Source organism: Lissotriton vulgaris, unplaced genomic scaffold (assembly GCF_964263255.1).
Source record: "Lissotriton vulgaris unplaced genomic scaffold, aLisVul1.2 SCAFFOLD_439, whole genome shotgun sequence".
NCBI lineage: Eukaryota > Metazoa > Chordata > Amphibia > Caudata > Salamandridae > Lissotriton > Lissotriton vulgaris.
Window position 1 is genome coordinate 1,342,814 of NW_028252890.1, and position 24,362 is coordinate 1,367,175.

General features: G+C 45.2%; 1 protein-coding gene across 1 annotated transcript in view; it reads right to left on the minus strand.

The window, feature by feature from the left end:
• Positions 1-20,987, minus strand: part of LOC147661221 (nuclear protein localization protein 4 homolog) — a 176,621-nt gene extending 155,634 nt beyond the window's left edge. The window contains exon 1 of the mRNA XM_086951227.1: positions 18,000-20,987. The gene's annotated coding sequence lies outside the window, so the exon portion shown is untranslated. The remainder of the gene's footprint in view (positions 1-17,999) is intronic.
• Positions 20,988-24,362: the final 3,375 nt, after the last annotated feature.

Here is a 24,362-nt window from a genome sequence, read left to right on the forward strand (position 1 = left end):
AATGAATGTTGACATGCCACTCATTAATGGGCTCTCGAAAAGAGATCACATGTGAATATTCTAAGCCCTACTCTCAAACCAGAAGATGTACCACAACTGGATTGTGAACGGGGCTGCATTTTGAAATGCAACTAATGTTGCAAGAAGTAGATTTGCTGGAGTCCCTAAAACCTTCTGTCTCATAACTGTTAGTAAGGCAGGAGGCATTTTGAGACCCATGGCAAACTGGCTGCAAATGCAGGTATGGGGGCCTGTAAGGAACAGCGGACCACCACCCCAACGTTTACACTGTCTGTCTGAAAACAGTTCAGGCATAGATGATGGTTTAAAAAAATCTTTCCAGGCACAGAAAACATTGGGAGAGCATTCAATGGATCCCACTTGCTACCCTGAAGCCAACATCAACTACATACAGTCTAAAACTGATAAATGGTTTGTGTCCACTATCAATGAACTGTTGCTGCAAACCACTTATACATACCATCTTTACTTTCAAATAGGATGAAGACAGGATTTACAACTGATCCTATCGGTGATTCAGAACTGGTCACAAAATGACTTATGATTCACAAACTGACTTTTGTTTATTGCAAAAAAGATATGCTAATGGTAAGTTAGCCCGAACTGTATAAGTAACAGTTAAATATTGAAAAATGCATTTTCTGAACATTGAAGTGGGTGAATACATCTAGAATTGCACCGAGTAGCACAGAATTTCCACATTATACATTTGTAGTTTCATTATGGCCATACACTCGGCAGTTTAAGATACCCAAATCTTGGGATTTCAACTGTTAAATTGAGCCACTATTGTTTGGGATGCAAGTTATTGCCTGCTTGTTGGTCAAGCAACCTGAAACGCAGAGGGAGTGTTGAGATGGAAAAATCCTATGCATGGTAAAGTATGTGCAACCCTGCCCTGAGTTCCCCAAGTGTACAGATTTCTGGATCCTTAATACAAATTTTTGCTGTCTTAGGCAAACACAGATCATAAATGTGCGCCATGACATAAGCCTGCCTCACCGATTGTAGCCTTGGTGGCCAGGGAGTGGTGCCCAAAACACTGCCTTAAAAGTGGTTAAAGGCTACTGCCTATACCAGGAATTAGGCAGGACGGTGGTGGCAGCATACCCTGTAGTGATCAATAGGAGTGAACAGTTCCTTTTTAAACTGAGTCTCTGAAGTTCTGCAGGTCGTGCTTACTAAATGCATGCGCTGGGTGTATGTGTGCCTGTGATTAGTATGGTACATGAAGGATACAGTGCTGTGCATTGTGCGAATATTAAATGCATGTACTATTTGTATGAATGCCTGTGATACAAACATGGCAGGCTATGGGTTCCTTTTTTGGAAAGATAAGGCTGATAAGAGAATCATAAAGAGTATGGCTGGGGCCCTGGGCTAACCTTTTGATAAATAAATCTAGGAGATGCTGTTCATAAGAGAGAGAAAAGGGCACACGGTTAGAACCTAGAGGAATGATTAAGATTATTACTTGGTCCCCCCCCCACATCCAAATGGATTTCATGCTCTATCATAGGGTGTGCTCCTCGTCGGGCTGATGCTGCAATGCCCTATGGGCACCGCAAGAGGGCTCTATCGGAAATCTTTTTTTCATTTTCCATCGTAATAACAAGAGAGGGAGAGAGGAGGGTAGGGTGGAGTGATTGTGGCTACAGTGAAAAATAAGCTAGATTAAAACAGTCAAAGGGATACCAAAAAGTTTTAATATGGCACCACTGGCAGAGATAAAAAAAAAGAAGGCGGCTATCATAAGTGCTCAATGGAATAAGATATCCTAATGTGTAGATGCTGTAGACATGTTTAAAGCCTAGATGTCCATCTGGGTCTGTGGAATTTCTTCAGGACCTAAAAGATCCCTACCCTACACTTTAGAAAGAGTGTGTAATGTTAGGTACTCCCCTACTAAGAAACAACCTCAATGTATGATTGTCCAACCTAGATGGAAAGCAGAAAACATAATAGAACAGGTGTATTTAGCATTAGTAGATATGCATTGCTTAATGTGGTGCATTGCTCCAGTCCCCTCATGGTAGACATACTCCTGCTTAAAGAGGGCGCTAAAAGTCGCCTTTAAATGATAAGTATGCCCACATACAGAAGGCAAGTGACCACACGTGTAAAAACACACAACAAGAAAAAGACTTACTCTTGTATGTTTCTTGTACGGCCCATTTTAGTTTTCCCTATGCTAGCCTAACTAAGCACGTTTAGGCCTAATTTTCCTTTGAACACATTACGTTATAATCACCTTTGCGCCACATTGTACTTTCACATGGAACTTGCATATGTTTTCTCGTTCTTTTCCTGGGATTTAGTCTGAACACCATAGACCAGGTCAAACAACAATGTCCCATGTTATTCTTTCTGGCCAAGCACTAGCACCTAGACATCATACAAGAGTGCAGCGGATGTTTGTGAGCCCACATGCCCTATCATATAAATGAGCACATGAGCAAAAATCAGACACATCGAACAAGAGTTCTGAGACAAGAGCACTGGGTCTTCTGAGATGTAGAACATCCATCTGTGTATGCTAAGGTATGGGGTCTGCCAGTAATCTTGGATACATAATTATTTAGCTTCATTAGCAAAGGGATGGGGGTTTAAGTTAGTCTGTCTTATAAAAGACAGGGCTTTTCATGCTATATGGTTTATTAACCATACTAACTGTATTTTTTGTATTAATTTGTTTTCTCGTTGTGGCACGTATACTGCATTTCAGAGCCCGATAGTTTAAATATTCTAAACTTCCTTTGTGTCTCCTGGTTATTTTATTGTGGACAGTACGAATGAGAGGGAGAAAGGGCGAGTCCTTTTACCACGATCCCTGTGTGTTGTGTTTTGGGGTGCCAATTCACTTGATTCGCCGGGTAGGTTAGGAGGGCAAGTGTGGCACTATACGTGGTCGGACTCATGGATACGGAGGTTGTTTAGTGACTCAGTCCCTACATACTTTTGTTCTATGGTACCAATCATAATTTTGTTCCAGAGCAGAATTCTTGCAACAGTACAACATGAAAAGTAAATAAATATGGGACAGTGAAATCCCCATATGTGAAAGTAGGGATCTTACCCATAGGAATTCATCTGTAGACCCTTAGGTCAAAAGCAGAGGGTAGCACTGTTATACAACTGAAAGGCTCGGTAAGGAAGTCTCAGCATGTAGGTGTGGGAGGTACTTCGGTACAATGGAAAAGCACATCTTTAAAAAGTACAAAATTAGTGTCAGTACTCATGTGGCCTACCCTTCACCTACTTGCCTGGAACGGTAATAAAGCAGGCGAGTGAGAGGTCAAGAAGGCTGAGCCAATTCACACAGTCATCGTAAGCTGGTCAAAGTAATAACCCTGACAATTGCTGTCAGGTGGATGGTGAGCGTCATAACCTGGACCAATCGTCGTCCTCTAATGCACTGATGCAAGAGGAGCTCGATCACTGCATGTGTGGATATGCGTATGCGGTCTGAAAATACTTGCAATTGGACGACCATTTTGGACTTGCCGGGTGCTATAGGCAAGCAATCTAAGACTCACTGAGAGGAAAATTCACAACGGAAACTCAAGTTGTTCCTCTGAAAAAGAAAAAACTTCAACAGAATCAGGGCCCAATTTACGCTTATGTGGGGGTACAATTGCCCAGGTTACAGTTGTGGTGGAAACTCGGGGTATGGAGGTTCAGGTATCTTGAGTGATTAATGCAATAGGTCTTCTATTCAGGCAGGAATACCTTATTGGTCAATGGGTATATCCCATGTAAGTACCCTGAAACATACTGAGAAACAGACACAAAGGTCCGGATACTGCCACCATATTGGAGAGGACAGGAAGGTGCAACACACAGTCTGGTGTGTAATATTTCAAAATCATGCATATTCAGAGCTAAGGTATGTCCAAGGCAGCGGTAAGGGAAGGCTCACAAGTATGTGTATGTTCTCAGAGTAGTATCTGAAGATGTTGCACTAATATAATCCAACACACATTATAGTGAGAAAGGGGGGCAGTAACATTACTGATGAATGTTAATGGGGCGATAATCAATAGGTCAAAACCTCTTCTGAGGGATGGTTTGTAGATGTAAAAGATTTACACATAGTTACACTTCGCACCATGGTATATCATCGTTCAGACCTAAGATGTTGGTGGACAGTCGGAACACCCACTGTTGTTATCTTTTAAAAAGTGTTGTGTTACTCCATAAATTGTTAGCTTCGAAAATGGTCCGCCTTAAGTCATCAGGTGTGTGATTGAGATCCCAAAAGTGGGCAGACACTTTTGTTCTGTTGTGCTTACAGTGGATATTGTTGCGTGTTTCATTCTCCTACTTTTATCTGGTCTCGTAGTCATGCACACATATTGTAGGTCACGTGAGCATGTTATAAGATGGACACAATTTTGCGTATTGTAGTTAGTGTGGTGCCTTTGCGTCCAAGGCCGTCCTTGGTTCAGCTGGATCTTGTTGGTACACTTGGTCAAATGGCAAACCCCACAAGTATCCCACGGTTAATGACACGTGGCATGGGGTAAAGTCCAGATAGTTTTGTTTTAGTATCAACTGAATTCTGGATCTAGTCTTTACCATGAAGTGGAAACCATCTATTCCTCACTGGTCAGCTCCACCCCTTCTTCCTCCCTTTTATCCACTATGGCGGTCGATTGCTCTGCCGCCTCTTATGAAAATTGCACTGACTTGCTAAATGTGCCCACCCTCGAATCCTGGCCACTTTTGGACATAGGGCACTTACACATCATCTCAGCCAGATTAAATCGGGATCTCCCTGCAATCTTCTGCCCATTTCAGTTTTGCGACAAATTTACCCTTCCTCTCTGAATTATGTTCTCCAATTGCTCAATACTTCTCTAACAACCTCCACTGTTCCGCTGAGTTGGAAGCACGCTATGGTAGTCCCATTGTTAAAAAAAACTAATGCTGATCCTTCTCTTCCCTCTAATTTTCGCCCAATCTCTCTCTTACCTGCTCTCTCAAAGATTCACTAGAGACACATTAATGGACATCTGTCCAAATTTATTGAGATAAATGGGCTGTTACATCCTACCCAATCCGATTTCAGGCCAGGCTACTCTACCGAGTCTACGCTGCTTGGGGTCACAGAAGCGCTCAGACACAACATTGATGAGGGCAAGACCATGGCCCTGGTGTTACTTGACCTGAGCGCAGCCTTAGATACGGTCTCTCATACCGTACTTTCAAAGGCCCTCCGTCACGCAGACGTCACTGGGACTTCCTTGAGCTGGCTTAGCTCGTTCCTTGGCGATTGCGTTTTTCGGGTTTTTTCATCTACCTCCAAAACCAAACCTCATCACTTGCCATATGGGGTTCCCCAGGGTTCAACCCTTAGTCCTCTATTATTTAATATCTACATCAGACCACTGGCAGCTTTAGTGGAGGAATCGGGGTTGTCGCTTTTTTCATATGCTGATGACACCCAGATCCTCTTCTCTCTTTCAGCTGGCAAACAATCTGAGCCCTCGGCACTTAGATCTGGCCTTAGTAAAGTCTTGGCTTGGATGAATGCCAACTTTTTTAAACTTAACAGTGATAAGACGGAGGTTCTGATCCTTGGCAAGGACTGTGTTCTCTGGGGCCCTCAATATTGGCCACCAGAAATGGGTATGCTACCTCAGCCTTCCACTCAGGTGCGCAACCTTGGTTTCATTATGGATGATTCTCTCTCCATGCGTCAGCAAGCGACCAAGGTTGCTGCCACCTGCTTCGTCATTTTGAAGTGGTTAAGGAAGATTGTGTGGATGCTTCCATTACATGCCCAGCTAACCGTGGTCTAGGCCTTGGTGACCTCTAGGCTGGATTGCGGGAATATTCTTTTTCTGGGTGTCAAAGAGGTCACACGTAAACTGCAGCGAGTACAAAATTCTACCCCTAGACTACTATGTCGAATCCCCAAAATGGCATCCACATCCAGGTCGCTGCTCGATCTCCACTGGCTCTCAATAGAGAAGGGGGTCAAGTTTAAGGCCCTCATGTACATGTTCCGGATTAAGCATGCTAAGGCCCCAGACTATGTGCAACAGCTGGCCTGCCCCTATGTTCCCTCACGCACTCTCAGATCCTCTACTCAAGAGAAATTCTGCGTTCCGCAAATTAGACTTCCTCGCATGGGAGGGCGCTCCTTTTCTCATCTTGGCCCCACTTTATGGAATGCTCTTCCATTGTCTCTCCGCCTACAACCCGATCTTTTGTCTTTCCGCAGATCCCTTAAAACATGGCTTTTCAGCCAATAGGCCCGCTCTCCCTTTGTTGTTCTCTGTTGGTGCTGGGAAACCCTTGGGGTAGCTGTGCGCTGCTATACAAATTTAAATAAATAAAATAAATAAATTGTCAATGTAGTGTCGCCATGACAGGATGTTTGCCTTGTAGGGACTTCTGTCTGTGTACATGTGGTCTCCTTCAAAACTAGCCATATACAGACAGGCTAGACTTGTGGCAAAGGTGCTTCCCATGGACGTCCCTAAAATCTGGTGGTAGAGTTGACTTTTGAACTTGAAGAAATTGTTCTTCAGTGCAATAGATGCACATTTGACGAAGTCAATGGGGGTGGCTGAAGTCCAAACCTCAGCTTGTAAGTTTACCTCAATTACCTCAATGGTGACATCTTTGAGAATGTTGGTTTAGAGCGACTCCACGACAAGTGTGACAAATAGGTCGATGTCTTATTGACGGTTGGTATCTGCAATCAGGTTTGAGACATCCCTCGTGTCTTTCAAGAATGATGTAGTCTTATTGACCAATGGCTGTAAGAAGAATCTGCTTATTTGCTCCAATAGGGGGCCTAGCACAGCCTCAATAGGTTTCCTGGGGGGCGGGGTTGAACCCCCTTGTGTATCTTGGGTAAGACATAAAAGTAAGGTATCCGTGGAGATGGATTAACCAATACGTCTACTTAATGTTTGGTGATCCAGTCCAGGGCTTCTACAGCTATCACTAATGATCGAATCCTAGATGAGAGTTTCTCCGCAGCGTTGGATTCAATTGGGTGGTAGGATCTTCCATCCGCCAACTGTCGTAGGCATTCTTGGTCATAGCCTGTAGTGTTTAAGAGCAAAATGCCCCGCCTTTATCTGCCGGTTTGATAGTCACCCTAAATTCTTCAGTGAGGGCCCTAAGTTTGGTGCTGTCTGAATGACAAGTCTTAGATTTGAGGGGTCCACATATGTGCCACATCTTTCAGCATTGCAAAAACAACAAGTGATGGACTGAATGTGGATCAATGTCACACACTCCCCCAGTCAAAAGATCTGGGCCCAAATCCATCGTTTTTTTGCACTCCACACCACCCTGGGTTAGACAATGGCGATATGCAAATCAGCTCTGACCCTGTTGCCCCATGGGAACAGTCCAGTCCGAACTACAAAAGCCATGTCCTTCCCAGAACGGAATCAAGCATCCGAGGACCGGACCGGTTTCGAGGTAACACCTCTCATCAGCCCGGCTAGCTTGACTCCAAGTGGTGTGGAGTGCCTGGGACCCACGTCTGGGCATCCCCAGCGCACTTAGGGCGGCAATTGCAAAAACAACAAGTGATGGACTGAATGTGGATCAATGTCACACACTCCCCCAGTCAAAAGATCTGGGCCCAAATCCATCGTTTTTTTGCACTCCACACCACCCTGGGTTAGACAATGGCGATATGCAAATCAGCTCTGACCCTGTTGCCGGGCTGATGAGAGGTGTTACCTCGAAACCGGTCCGGTCCTCGGATGCTTGATTCCGTTCTGGGAAGGACATGGCTTTTGTAGTTCGGACTGGACTGTTCCCATGGGGCAACAGGGTCAGAGCTGATTTGCATATCGCCATTGTCTAACCCAGGGTGGTGTGGAGTGCAAAAAAACGATGGATTTGGGCCCAGATCTTTTGACTGGGGGAATGTGTGACATTGATCCACATTCGGTCCATCACTTGTTGTTTTTGCAATTGCCGCCCTAAGTGCGCTGGGGATGCCCAGACGTGGGTCCCAGGCACTCCACACCACTTGGAGTCAAGCTAGCCGGGCTGATGAGAGGTGTTACCTCGAAACCGGTCCGGTCCTCGGATGCTTGATTCCGTTCTGGGAAGGACATGGCTTTTGTAGTTCGGACTGGACTGTTCCCATGGGGCAACAGGGTCAGAGCTGATTTGCATATCGCCATTGTCTAACCCAGGGTGGTGTGGAGTGCAAAAAAACGATGGATTTGGGCCCAGATCTTTTGACTGGGGGAATGTGTGACATTGATCCACATTCGGTCCATCACTTGTTGTTTTTGCAATTGCCGCCCTAAGTGCGCTGGGGATGCCCAGACGTGGGTCCCAGGCACTCCACACCACTTGGAGTCAAGCTAGCCGGGCTGATGAGAGGTGTTACCTCGAAACCGGTCCGGTCCTCGGATGCTTGATTCCGTTCTGGGAAGGACATGGCTTTTGTAGTTCGGACTGGACTGTTCCCATGGGGCAACAGGGTCAGAGCTGATTTGCATATCGCCATTGTCTAACCCAGGGTGGTGTGGAGTGCAAAAAAACGATGGATTTGGGCCCAGATCTTTTGACTGGGGGAATGTGTGACATTGATCCACATTCGGTCCATCACTTGTTGTTTTTGCAATTGCCGCCCTAAGTGCGCTGGGGATGCCCAGACGTGGGTCCCAGGCACTCCACACCACTTGGAGTCAAGCTAGCCGGGCTGATGAGAGGTGTTACCTCGAAACCGGTCCGGTCCTCGGATGCTTGATTCCGTTCTGGGAAGGACATGGCTTTTGTAGTTCGGACTGGACTGTTCCCATGGGGCAACAGGGTCAGAGCTGATTTGCATATCGCCATTGTCTAACCCAGGGTGGTGTGGAGTGCAAAAAAACGATGGATTTGGGCCCAGATCTTTTGACTGGGGGAATGTGTGACATTGATCCACATTCGGTCCATCACTTGTTGTTTTTGCAATTGCCGCCCTAAGTGCGCTGGGGATGCCCAGACGTGGGTCCCAGGCACTCCACACCACTTGGAGTCAAGCTAGCCGGGCTGATGAGAGGTGTTACCTCGAAACCGGTCCGGTCCTCGGATGCTTGATTCCGTTCTGGGAAGGACATGGCTTTTGTAGTTCGGACTGGACTGTTCCCATGGGGCAACAGGGTCAGAGCTGATTTGCATATCGCCATTGTCTAACCCAGGGTGGTGTGGAGTGCAAAAAAACGATGGATTTGGGCCCAGATCTTTTGACTGGGGGAATGTGTGACATTGATCCACATTCGGTCCATCACTTGTTGTTTTTGCAATTGCCGCCCTAAGTGCGCTGGGGATGCCCAGACGTGGGTCCCAGGCACTCCACACCACTTGGAGTCAAGCTAGCCGGGCTGATGAGAGGTGTTACCTCGAAACCGGTCCGGTCCTCGGATGCTTGATTCCGTTCTGGGAAGGACATGGCTTTTGTAGTTCGGACTGGACTGTTCCCATGGGGCAACAGGGTCAGAGCTGATTTGCATATCGCCATTGTCTAACCCAGGGTGGTGTGGAGTGCAAAAAAACGATGGATTTGGGCCCAGATCTTTTGACTGGGGGAATGTGTGACATTGATCCACATTCGGTCCATCACTTGTTGTTTTTGCAATTGCCGCCCTAAGTGCGCTGGGGATGCCCAGACGTGGGTCCCAGGCACTCCACACCACTTGGAGTCAAGCTAGCCGGGCTGATGAGAGGTGTTACCTCGAAACCGGTCCGGTCCTCGGATGCTTGATTCCGTTCTGGGAAGGACATGGCTTTTGTAGTTCGGACTGGACTGTTCCCATGGGGCAACAGGGTCAGAGCTGATTTGCATATCGCCATTGTCTAACCCAGGGTGGTGTGGAGTGCAAAAAAACGATGGATTTGGGCCCAGATCTTTTGACTGGGGGAATGTGTGACATTGATCCACATTCGGTCCATCACTTGTTGTTTTTGCAACATCTTTCAGCATGGCTTTTTCAAAAGTGAGAACTTCACTCAGAGTCATTGCCATGGTTGGTGTGAACTTGGATGGATTGCGTAATCCGGAGACTTTGTGATCAGGGGTGGTTTTGTCTTTAAAAAAACTTGTAGGTGGATTTTGCGATAGAACTGGTGAAGATCACTGGTCAAACAAAAGGGTTCTTCAAGTTGGACAGGTACAAATCCCAGGCCTTTCTGGAGAAGCTACTTTTCATCCTTGGTCGGGGTCCTAGTGGAGAGGTTAACAACTAGTTTTTGATCAGTTCATGAAGGATACAGTGTTGTGCACCTTTTGATACATGTATCACTGTGGCCGACATTCAGGTGTGACTATTTACTCCCATGGCCTGTGTTGTGGGGCTATCAGCTTTGGAGTCACTCCTTCTGTGACAGATTGCTTTCAAGAGGAAGAGAGGGTAAAGGAGTGGAACCTTCAAAAGGAAACAGGCCCCCAACATAAACGTCAAAGGACTCTGACTCTAAATCACATTTGGTGTCTGGAATTGGACATTAAGAAGGAGATCATGAGACCTCAAAAACTGTCAACTGTCAAGCAGCCAGTCAGACTGTGAGAGGAAGAGAAGCTCTGCAAGACTTCAGTGTTTGAGACCAGGACTGGTGGTCCATTGCCTGCTAGTCTCCCTGGTGCGTGAAGTGACATCACTCAGGAAATCAAAGGACACCAGTCCTGGAGCTTGGAGCACCAGTGCCTGTCTGCTTGCCAGGACCAGTAGTGTGCCCTGTGAAGAGGAGAGCGTTTAAGGGGCAAGGTCCAGTGGGGAATCCTGTCGGATGGATCCTCATAGCGAGGTGTTAGGAACAGTTGCTGCACCTATTGGGTCGTGGACCGTGCGGCAGAACAAATTTGTGGACCTCTGTATGCTAGGGGAGGGCCCCAGTGGAGTGAGCCATGAACTTTGTTGTACCCATCGGGCCAGAGCCATGTGCTGTGAGGCGTCCGCAAGTCGTTATGCAGGAAGGGCCGCCGCAAAGTATTCCTGTCCCGTTCGGCCTGGAGCCCATGTGCTGTGAGGGCTCAGTGATGCCGTATGCCTAGAGAGGTCACTATGGATGGATTGCAGAGTTGAGTGAGCTGTAGCCTTATGCAGTGAACAGCCTGCAACCCTGTAGTCCAGGAGGAGCTGCTGTGCATGTTGGTGCCCGTGTACAATATAAGTAGGAGGATCCCATATGCCAGAGTGCATCACCAGAACGAGCAAAAAGTGTAACCTGACAGGGAGAGTCGCCGGAGGAGTGAGATAGTTGTGGGATCCCACACGCACCTACATTGGGCAGCAGGAAGTTTGCGCCACCTTCTCTCCTTCAAGGGAGAAACTAAAAGACTTACTCTATCAGGGGGGCTGCAAGAAACTTTTGGTTGCTGTGGGAGTGCAACCAGGTTTGAGTTACTCAGGGATCACAGACTGCAGCCTGCCTGGGCAATGTGGAGTGAACTCACAAGAACCAGCCGCTGCTGTTCTAGCTTCTGCAGAGGGGACGAGATCAGGAACTCCAAACACTCGTATACTGCAGGTGCGAGAAAGACTGAATTTGGAACGGTTGGCACTGGGGGAACTTGCTTGCTAGACAGCACTGCGGTGCAGCAACATTTTTGACTTTAAGATAAAGTCGGAGTGACACTCGGATTACTAGTGGAGCTTGCCCTGGATATTGCCTATAGTGAATGGGGAATAACTACTATCGCTAGAGCAAGGAGGGAGTGGGGGTCAGGGAACAACCTATGAAATACTAGAGCTCAGGGGGACTGTGCAGTTGTTTGTGTATGTCGCATTTCCCTTCGTGCGGATCGCTTTAAAATAAAATACTTATTTTACCATAAAAGTAAGTATTTAGCTGGACAATAATTTACTTCTGCTGCACGTATTTTGAGTTGTGAGCTTGTGTTCATTCCCCTGTATCCATCTCTTCCCCGAGGGGTATTGGGCTGCTTGGACCACGCCTTTCCTAAGAGTCAACCGCTGAAGGGGTACTTGGCTCAGTTGCTCAGGACCCATTGTAGGACAGGCCCCGGGACATCAGGAGTAAAATGACTCAACCTCCACCGTTGGGCTCAATAGCTCCTACTTGCCCAGTGGCTTTCGGCATAGGGTTCTGACGGGGAGTTTTCTGAAGTGTTAGACATTTTCATTAGAAGTGCTGTGCCCATCATGATAAGCATTAGGGAAATCCATACACAAATTTCACTAATCAATGTATCTATAGCACATCTGCATTAGACACCTGGAGGTGAAGCTCTGGCATTTTGCAGTTTTTCTTATGGCAAACAGATGTATAGATGGTGTGCCACACATGTTGATGTACCTCTTTAAAGCGCGAGTCATCTTCCACCCATGCATAACACAGTGATTTCTGCTTACTATATCTACCAAACTCCACTCTGATAGGATATACAAGTGTTTTATATGGAATTCGGAGGCAAATGTCCAAAACTCTCTGACACCTGGGCAGACAACAAACTTTCACCATAATGCTTGTGCAAATCAATCTTGTGTAATGCCTATTATACTGCCAGCATCAATGTCAATCACCTTGAAGACACTCTTTACAGATAAGAGTGTGCACATGAACGCTCGAAAAATGGGGAATTCGTGTCCATTATGGGCACGCAATAGTGGGTCATCAAACAGTCTGTTCAGCACTAGTTCCTCCCAAGACCAATTTCTGCAGCTGGTGCAGCCAGTACAGGAGGACTGACTGTAGTTTTTGCAGAAGGAACCTGTACTCACACATGGTGACATAGCCATAATATTCAAATGGGCGGAAGAACTTGCTACAAAACTCTGTGTGTAGATCCGAGGAACCAAGAAGACCCAGCAGTTTTCAAAATACAATTGAAAACCAGCCTCTACATGGAGGCCTTCTTTTCCCTGACTGACATCATTGGGAGCACACCCCACAAGTCCTAAGAGGTACATGACTGCCACACTAAATGAAGTTCAACATTTTCTGGAGCCAGAATATTAGGATATAAAGATTCCTTGCACTAGTACTTCTCCAGCATCTGATGCTCTTGGAAAGAAATATAAGGTGGACTAATAACTACAAAGTTTCTCCTGGTAATAAGCCATCATGATTCAAAACCATGAAATAAATACCTTGGAATTTAGGGTTACATTGCGAAAAATACAGTGTGCTTAAGGTCAATGAAAAACTATGTTTGCCTTGGTTTAAACCTGGAACCAACGGAATGTGGTCCCCTTAACCAACCAATTTTTCAAACATGGGTGCAAATTAATAGACTGGCAACAAAGTGGTGGCCACATCAAAAAGGCTTTGGTGAAAATTTTCAAAGCCAACTTGTTCCCAAAAGGGAGGTCGGACAATTGACAATATTTTACACTACAAACCTCAGGTGCGTCTGATGTATAAACAGCAGCAGAATCCTCACTATATGAATTAATGACTCCTAGTAGTGCAGGTTAACCAAGGAAATCATGCAGCACAGCAAAGTCAAATCACCTGTCAATGTGCGCTTGGCTGTGAGGCAGCAATGTTTATCAAAGGATGCAAAAGTGGACTATGTGTTTGCTGTCATGAATCGGATGGGGTTCCCCCCCTATCTTTCTTGCATGGATCTGGCTATTGTATGACGCCCCCGTGGCAGAAGTGGCTATTAATGGCAAATTATCGCAGGACATACCCATAACGAGAGGCACCAGACAGGGGTGTCCACTATCTCCCCTACTCTTTGCGATCGCAGTGGAACCACTAGCGTCAAAACTGAGACAACGCCATAATGATAAAGCCCTGCAGTGCAATCTCCGACAAATACTAGTCTCCATGTATGCTGACGACCTTACTTTATATATTCTCAACCCCCAACAGAACATGAATCCCATTCACAGGGATTCATTACATTTGGCAGACTCTCTGGAGTTCAAATTAATTGGAGCAAATCGTGCTGCTTCCCCCTCACAACGGCGACGGCTAAATTCCCTATGGGTTACCTCATCCCCTGGAGTACGGATGAGTTTAAATACTTGGGGATCCGTATTACCAAGGATAGAGAGGAACTGATGCGAGCAAATTATGGGACGACTATGGCCCACATTTCAGACTCAATTACTCGCTGGATTACTTTACCTCTTTCTATGGCAGGCAGAGCGGCACTGATAAAAATGGTACTGCTACCCAAGCTGTTATACTTATTCCTTAACATTCCCTTTTATCCTGGAAGATACTTCTTTCAAGGCTTGAAGTCGGAGTTGATTCGACTAGTTTGGGGTGGCAGAAACCCGAGATTGAAATGGGAGGGACTGACATGGCCATATGCGCAGGGAGGGTTTGGAATCCCGACTTTGAGCTCTATTACTATAGCGCGCAAGCGCACTACGCATTTTTTGGGATATATCAACCCCGGTATATGCCTCAAATAGCCACGGAGCACTGGCTAGCGCACCCAATCCCCATAGAGGGCGCACTGTTTCTCCCACTACTGGGTAGGGACAGAACATTGTCCACTGTAATAAGTACCTCCGCCTGGTCACGTATGGGTGACATGCTTGACACAACCTTCTTACACTATCTACCACCCCTCCATTCCACTACTGCAGGAGGTGCTCTTTCACAGACTGCTGGAACGCACCAAGATCAAGACCTGGGGGGATCTTTATAATGAAGGTGCGTTTAGATCCCGTGAGCAACTGGTCATGGGTACACCACATACTCCGTTAGATATATTCTTATATATTAGACTACGGCAAGGGCTCCGCGCGCTTACGGCGGACTTTCCCAATGAACCTCCGATTTTTATGCCACTACATAGGATTCTGCTGGTGGGAACAGCCAAGAAGTTGGTGTTGACGATTTACAAAACAGTCCATGGGCTACCGGAATTTGACCCTCCAAGAGCTTGGGCAAACTGGAACCAAGAATTGGGGGTTGACCTATCGGACAGGCGATGGAACTTTTGCACACAACAAACAGAGCGCATATCGGCAAGCAGCAGGCTCAGAATTATCCACTATAAGTTCCTTCACATGCTGTACTTTACTCCTGCACGCATGCATAGGCATCGCCTAAGAGACTCGGACACTTGCGATAGATATCATGCGCCGGGTGCTGATTTTTTACACTTAGCATGGGCCTGTGAGGGGGTGCAGAACTACTGGGTGCATGTCTTTGCGCTATCTGACATGAATAATGAAGAGATTGCTCCCTTGCCAGTTCTAGAACTCCTGGGATATGTGGAACCCATCCAAGCAGTACACCGCAAATACACCGCACTCGCGCTGCTCCTGGCCAAAAGGCGTGTAGCATGTAGATGGGGTAGAGGAAGGGCGCCTAAATTTAAGGATTGGTTAAATGACCTAGTCTACTGTCAGGAACAATTGGGGACTTACGCTGAGCTGCTGCCACCCACCTCGAGACCAACAGATATTTGGGCACCCATTACGTGCTATTTAACTTCACGCACTGACACAGACACTCCTTAGACTATTGCCATGTTGTTTCCTCAGAGACCGCTTTATAGAGCCCGGCATGACTTTTGAGACTGGACGGGGTGATTCGGCGTGGTTGTGTCGGGCCACAAAGTATACATGATTACACAGACTAATGCTTAACACACATGACTGACGCGCTTGCGACATGCTGTGTCCTTACTACATGCACTAGCGGTTTCTTCCGATCATTTACAGTTCTTCAATGCTGATTTGATGTTGTATGCTGTAACGGCACAAACGATACTGACACTGTATTTCTACTTCTAGCCTGCCATTAAGAACTGTACTGTGGGAGGACCCCTACGGGTACATTTCTAACATGATGTGGTGCTGATGCGAACCTGTGATGGCCTCTACCTAACACACATGATAATGACCACTAATCTGTATGATTTTACTGCACTATAAATTTTCCATGTGTTGACTGGTTCTGTACCTTATGTGAAGAAAATCAATAAACAAAAAAAGGATGCAAAAGTGAAAAAGTGGCCGGTCAACAGATGTTAACTATCAGAACACCTCTGGTAAGAGTAGTGGAAGCTGTATGTTCTAGATCGAATGGGCATGATGGAAGATTTTTCCTGGCCAATGCACAGCATCTCTTGATACAGAGAATAACCAAACACAAAATGGTGCATTTCGTCCCCACCTTGCCCTTCTTGGCTTTGGCAAATACCACAAAGAGAAGTTCGTCCATTCTGTGTTGTTGAGTGTGATTGAGGAAATAGGGTTACCACATGCATGTGGTCTGGTTTATACAGGCAGCTGTTTCTCTTCCTTGATGAGAAGGAGGGGTGGGAAGAAAGATGGGAGAGTTAATGCCTGCCTACAATGAATAGTGAACAAACTGAGAGGGAAGGAAGTTCTGACACTGAGCTGAAGTCATAGGCACCAACAACAGTTGTCAGAGTGGGATGAAACAAATACAGTAGACCTTTAAGAAAAAGCACCACTACTGGTGACTAAAACAGAGAACACAAGTCATGAAGAAACAAAGGTGGAGAGAGTGGCTAAATAACCTTGAAAATTAGCCACTGCTAGCCCTGTTGGGTTACAGGCAGTGCAAAAAGCAAAACATCAGAAAGGTGGGCTTCCAACTCGTACGGCTGAACAAACTTTTTCCTGCAACCCACATAAATGGATTTTATGCCAGTTGTTTTGGCAGCTGAGATTAGATCTACCACTTCAGATGCCAAGAAGGAGTACTCTAGTTGCCACCGCTTACTCTCAGTGCACGCAGCAGCATTTGTGGAGGAAAAGGGAGCTGAATGCAGATTGCCACATGATCAACCTATCAAATCCTCCTAGCCCAGACTGGGGAATCCCAATCAACTGTGCATAAACTTGAAGGCAGGAATCCATTCGAAGGGAAGTGTATGGCACACAATTGAGGACACATCCTGTTCTGGTTTACAAAAAAGGGGTGACCCGGTGTCCCTCAGAACCTGGGTATTTAACAGTTAAACAAGAAATTGGTTCTGTTGGGTAAGACAGATTATTTGAACATTGCTCATAGATGCAGATGAAAACAAATCAGCTCTCTGATACAAGGACTTGTGTTTAGTGAGAAATCAATGCTCAAACACCAAAAAACAAAGTCATAAGGTCAAAGCATTGTATTATACGTATTAATTGCTTCCATACAAATCCGAATTACTTCATTCATGGATAGATTTTGAATACATGTTAAGACCATCATACAAGTGTGCAAATTTGTGACTTTTTTGTGAAGAAGTGCTCAGTGAACGTGATAGTATATACAGTGTGGGTAAATAAATCTATACAGGTGTATATACAAGTACAGTTCAAGTTTGGCCAGAAGATGGTTTGATCTCAACCAGGGATTCTGTGGGGATCCTGGTGATTCTGAACCTATGTATGCGTCGACGTTTCGACCCTAGTGCGCCCCTGTGGGTGGTCGCGGCGGGTCTTTCTCAAGACAGGATGGGAAGGACAGTTTCAAGATCAAAGCAGGGGTTCCTCAGATTGATCTTGTATGGCTCTTTGGCCCGTCGCATCTATAGTTTTAGCCGAGCGGTACGGATGGAGGTTCTGACTCTCTCTCAGCGGCTGTGTCGAGTTCTGGGACATGACAAAGAGATCCACACAAGGTCACAATCTGAGAAGACAGAGGAGGATCAAAGCATCCACTCTCACTTTGAAGGTCCCTAGTCGCTGAGCCCACTTTACAACACTGGGTCCACAACCCAACACTGAACGTTCTACTGACCTGCTAGACAATGGTGAAAAAACCTGAAATGCATAAGAGAGGTTAACACACTGACAGTCCTATGAGAGTCTTGAACAGGAGGAGCGTGAGAAGAACAGAAAATATGTGCCATTGGGAGTTTACATAGATACTCTAGTATAGCATTTTGTCTGGGTGGTTGGCTTCAGTAAAAGCCCATTTTTCATCCCTTCATATGCCACAAGGTTAACAAACTGCTTTTCTGAGGATGCACGGAAGAAATAAATTTTTCTTTTTTTACTAAGAAGTTCTGTATGGTATGCACACTACAGATCAGTCCAATAAAATCCTTTACTTACCTTGTTTCTGCTGTATTTAACAGTACCTATTCGAGTATCTTCTGAGACAAGATCAGTAAATATCCAACCAACCTGTGCAAACAAATCAAATAAGACTTTATTATAAGGAGTAAATTTCAAATTGCCAGCAGCTTTAATGCATCAAAACATTGAATAGGATTCAAACTGAATGTAGGTAAAAGACCACAATACAAGAGGACCAATGGAAATATTGCATGCTTTCCGAACCATGGACAACTTCAATTGTGTAAACATATGATGGAAACAACCATCAGTTCAAAGATACACACACATTTGTTAAGTGCATGAAGAACAATTTCTAGGATCAAAAAGTAGAGAATGTGATAAGCGTGATACTGTTTTAGATCTTTCACAAAACAAAAAGAAATACAATTACATGTTTACAAAAGATAGGCTAATAGGGATCTATGTTCATGAATTAGTCAAAAGCTCCTTACATAAATTAATAATGCTCTATTAAGTACTTTCCTCAGATTCGAAACCTCAGAGTAATTATCGATCTACAGACTGGACCCTAGAAACACCTTATTTTTTTTTTAACTATTTCTGTATTTAAAATGGTAGCATCAGGTGTCTTGAGTGCCTATGCCTCTAAAAAGATTTATTTCTACTAAGTGCTCCGAAATCATGACAGCCAGGAAACTGTTTAAATCAATTCTTCTTTCCTTACTATGCAATTATATAGTGAGCATTTAATGAAGGGAGAGTCAATTATGTGTATGGATAGGCTACCCTTACTGGAGTACTTTTGTTATGAGGCAATAAACTACCTTTACTCGATTTTTTCAACTCTGGCACTGCATCAAAGGTAGGAGTGGAGCTAAGAACTATGCTAAGGCCCATGCCATGCATTGAAGTATAGGACGTTTCTCTAGTAAGTGACTTGGGACTCACAGATCAACAATGGCAGACTCCGTGCGGTGGACCTTGGACCGGGGATTGAGGGCGGTGTTGGTGCTGCTGGATCTTTCGGCAGCATTCAACACCGTCTCTCACCCGATCCTTCTCAACCGCCTTCGAGCCATAGGCCTTCAGGGCACAGCGCTTAAATGGATCGCCTCCTTTCTGACTAACCGTACACAACAAGTGTATACTCCTCCCTACACTTTTTCTAGTCGCCCACTTAAATGGGGAGTGCCGCAGGGCTCTTCACTGAGCCTGCTTCTCTTTAATGTTTATTTTACCCCCCTGGCTGAATTGATATCCCAGACGGGAATTAAGATGACATCATATGCGGACGACATCCAGCTCCTTTTCTCTTACGACGATTCCAATCTGGCCACCTTTGACCCACTGAAAAACTGTCTCAGAGATATTGCAAACTGGATGGACCTCAATTTTTTGAGATTGAATGCGGGAAAGACCGAGGTTCTCTTTTTCAATCAACCCTCCCCTTTGGATTCGAACCTCTGGTGGCCGGTAGACCTGAGCCCCTCCCCACTCCCCAAGGATTCAGTTAGAAATCTGGGTGTCAGATGGGACAAGTGTCTCTCCTTCCATAACCAAATCCACACAGTCTCGGCAGCTTGTTTCTCAAAAATCAGAATGATAAAATTTTTTATCAATTATTTGCCTAGTAGCACCAGGAAAACAATAGTCCAGGCTCTTATTACATCTCACCTGGACTATGCCAACGGCCTGTACCTTGGTTTACCATCAGGCTTGTGCCACAGACTTCAGATAGTTCAAAATGCTGCAGCTCGGCAAGTCTGTGGCATCTCACTCGGAGAACATATTTCTCCCTATTTGCCAAAGTTACATTGGCTTCCGGTCCACAAAAGGGTCGAGTTTAAAGCCATGACATTGGCTTAACGGGCAACAAAAGGTATCGGCTCAGCCTACATCTCATCGAGTCTCCGACCCTACTATAGCTCCCGAACTCTGAGCTCCAATTTCAAGCTGCTCCTTGTCATCCCAAGATTCAAAAAAGTGCGCACGGGTGGAAAGACATTCCAAGTGTGTGCTTCCTACCGGTGGAATAAACTACTGCTCTCCCTACGCCAAATGCAAGATGAACCAGCATTCCGTAAATCCCTGAAAACCTTCCTCTTTTGTTAATTTGCTTCCTCTGGTACAATCTAGTAGTCTGAGCAATAGCGCCGGGACACCCCGTTGGGGTAGCTGCGCGCTCTATAAAATACACAAATAATAATAATAATAATAATAATAAATAATATGGCCAATCAGATTATCCTTAACTGATCAGTAGTACTGCAACCAACAAGACTGGAAAACAGTCTGACTGATCACCCTTCCACCAATCAGAAATGCCCCCTATTTGCAAGCAAGGTAGACATTCAGACTGCCGTCCTTGCTCAGGGAAGTGATGGCCATTCCATGAAGAGAAAGGCAGGGATTTCCAGTGGGGCTAACATTTAGAGTACATTTAAATGAATTAAATAGATTAAACTCTCAGAGGATACTTTAATCTCAAAAAGTTCCCTGAACTGTTAATTCTTTTAAACTCAACCATGAAATATATGAATGCTTTTGTGTTCGTCTAAAAAGTATTTGAAAATGTATCATCCTGGAGATCTAGAGAAATCATAAAATTAACTCCATTCAAGAAAGAAACTGGAAGAAACCACTTTCCACAATAATTTGTCTCAATACATCAAGGTGGCTCTTTTATGAAGGTCTGATCCATTCTGGTTTACAAGAATGAGGCAGCAGAAAGGAAAATACTACTTACCAGTATGCATCTGTTCTTGGCATGTAGGGCTGCAGAACCACACACTGTTGTATTAGATCACCATCTGGTGGTGGGCCCGGATGATTACACTTTGTTGTTGTCTTGGAAGAGTCTTTGTCTGCTAGGTGACTCCTCCCTTAGACCGTAGTGCGCATGGGCATCGACTCCATCCTCAGATTGTTTTCGCCATTGGGCAAATGATGGAGTTGTATCAGTACAGATAAGGATGACCATGGATTGTGTATCTAAATAAGATTCTACTTCCCCATTTGCCCTGAGCAAGTGACCAGGAGCCCAGCTCCCACAGCCGCGTGGCCTGCTAGCCAGCAGCCACCACCCGAAGGCCCCCTGCCTCTCATTGGATAACATTGGGCCTAACTATCTCTGCACCCAGCTGCCCCTGTGCCGCTGAGGGTGTACCAACTGTACCTTTCCAACCCCAATGTCGTGAAGGAATAGGTGGCTGATGTGTAATCTTGGAAGGCTTGCGGATGCTCTCTAGTCCATGGAAAGGAATTGTCTGATATGTTTTTAGTGGTGAGGGCAAGAAGAGGTTTGACCATGGCCGAAAAATTGGAATTCCACTGTCTACAGTATGAGGTTAGGTCTATGAAGGCTCGCACCTGCTTTTGTGTTCGTGGGGCTGTCATAGCATTGATAATGGCTACACGATCAGCGGTGAACTGCCTTCCCTCCTTCGCGAGGAGATGACCTAAATAGGTCTCTTGACAAAACTGAAGCTTTTTCAAAGAGACTTTGTGTTTATGTAGGGCAAAGTGGCGTAACAAACAGAGTAGCTTTTTTACATGTTGGGGCAGAATTTGCAGCAATGAGGAGGTCATCAACATATTGTAATAGTGTAGAATTATCAGGGAGTTCCAAGGAATCTAGTTGACTTTTTTAGGGCTTGACTATAGATACTGGGGGTCTCAGTGAAACCTTGAGGGGCGCGGCAAAATCTAAAGCTCCGTCCACCAAGGGAGAAACCAAAACAAATGTCTGCTGTCAGGATGTATAGGAATACTGAAAAAGGCATTTTTCAGGTCAATGACAGAGAAATGCGTGGCCTCAGAATGGACCATCGTTAATAGGGCTGTAATGTCGGGGACAACAGGGTATTGGGAGATTGTTATTTTGTTAAGGGCTCTCAGGTCAATCACGAATCTGTAAATTTTAGGGGAGAGGGCATCTCCATTGGTCTTTTTAAGAACCGGAATAATGGGACTGTTACAGATATTGCCACATGTCTCCTCCACTACGCCCTTGTTCATCAATTCAGATATTATTGTTAAGAACTATTTCTCCTTCTGTGGGTATTCGATACTGCCGGAGGCGGGGGAGAAGTGCACCTGGCTAGATGCGTTCCACAGGAGGGGGTATGTTGAGACACCCCACATCAGTGTCTGATGATGGCCAGAGGGAGGAAGGTGAAGACTGCAACTCTGGTGGGAGGGGACTGGACAGATACATGTAGGAAGCTGTGGTGGGGGAAATTGTTAGGGATTTGTATAACCTCTATGTGTGTAAAGCGCTCTGATATCCGCAAGGATCTTGTTCGCACTCTATAAAACTTTCAAAATAAATAAATAAATAATACTGGAACAGATATAGGTTGCCGGGGAGGCGGGTGGGCGTGTGTGGTTCTGCAGCCCTACATGCCAAGAACAGATGCATACTGGTAAGTAGCATTTTCCGTTCGAGGCATATGGGCTGCAGACCACACACTGTTGCATAGCTTGCACAGCAGTTTCTCCCTTAGCGGCGGTCGCCTACATCTGTTGCAGTAGTTTGAAATAATGCTTTAAGTACAGCCTGGCCCACACTTGCTTGTCGTTTTGCCTGCACATCTACACAATAGTGTTTTGTAAATGTGTGCTTAGTAGAACATGTAGCTGCTTTGCAGATATCATCTAATGGTATGTTTCCTAAGAATGCCATAGATGCTCCTAACTTACGGGTAAAGTGAGCCCTAGAAGGAATGGATAGAGTGCGTTTTGCTTTTTGGTAACACATTTGAATACACGTAATAATCCATCTAGCAATGACTGATTTAGAAATAGGATTGTCTTTATGTGGGGGTGAAATGGACACCAACAGTTGTTTAGTCTTACGAAAACGTTTTGTCCTATCAATGTAGTATAGAATTGCTCTTTTTACATCTAATGTGTGTAGAGCTCTTTCCGCAACAGTTTGGGGTTGTGGAAAAAATACTGACAACTCAATTGATTGGTTAAGATGGAACGTTGAAATGACCTTTGGCAGAAACTTTGGCTTTGTTTTAAGAACCACTTTCTTATGATGAAGTTGTATAAATGGTTCTTGAATTGTTAATGCTTGGACCTCACTCACTCTCCTTAGTGAGGTAACTGCTACTAAAAAAGCAACTTTCCATGTAAGAAACTGTGACTCACACTTATGCAATGGTTCAATGGGTGGACCCATAAGTCTTGTGAGAACAATATTTAAATTCCATACTGGAGAAGGTGGTATTCTGGGAGGAATTATTTGTTTAAGCCCTTCCATAAACGCTTTGATTGCTGGTACTCTAAACAATGACAAATATTGTCTGTTTTGAAGATATGCTGCTATAGCAGCAAGATGTAATCTGAATGAGGAGAACGCCAAATTAGATCTTTGTAGACGTAAAAGATAGCATATGATGTTTTGTATAGAAACATCTAATGGGTTAACGTTGTTATTTGTGCAATAGACAACAAATCTTTTCCACTTTGCTGCATAGCATGCTCTAGTGGTAGGACGTCTTGTTTCCTTAATGGCATCCATACAATCAGGAGGTAAATTCAGATATCCAAACTCTAAGACCTCAGGAGCCATATCACTAGATTGAGCTGCATTGGGTCTGGATGCATCATCTCTCCATGGTTCTGTGTTAGTAGATGTGGGGAGAGTTTTAGTTTTTGATGTGGTACTACAGAGAGCTGTAATAGCGTTGTGTACTATGGTTGTCTGGCCCACGTTGGTGATATGAGAATTAATGTGAGAGAATGTTGCCTTAGTTTGCGTACCACTAATGGAATTAGTGAGAGAGGTGGAAAAGCGTACGCAAATTTGTTTGACCAGTTCATCCAGACCACATTGCCTTTGGATAATGGGTGTGGGTATCTGGCGGCGAAGCTTGGGCATTTGTAGCTGTGGTGTGTGGCAAACAAATCTATCCCTGGCTGTCCCCACCGTTGAAAAAATGGCTGAAGAACTTGAGGATGAAGCTCCCATTCGTGTATCTGTTGTCTCTGACGACTTAACAGATCTGCTAATTGATTGTTAACTCCTGGTAGATGTTCTGCTAACCAATTTTTTTTTTGAGGGATGGCCCATCTCCAAATGCTCTGCGCCAGCCGGGAGAGCTGTAGGGAGTGTCTCCCTCCTTGCTTTTGAATCTAATACATTGCTGTCATATTGTCCGTCCGGACTAGTACAGCTTTGTTTGCTATGTAATGTTAGAACGATTTTAGAGCTTGAAAGATTGCTAGTAACTCCAGATAATGTATCTGGAGTACTTTTTGTTCCATTGTCCACATACCTGGCACTGTGTGACTTAGTAAATGCGCTCCCCATCCAGTGAGAGATGAGTCTGTGGTCAGTATGATTTGTGGAACCGGTTCTATAAACGGCCGGCCCTTGGAAATGTT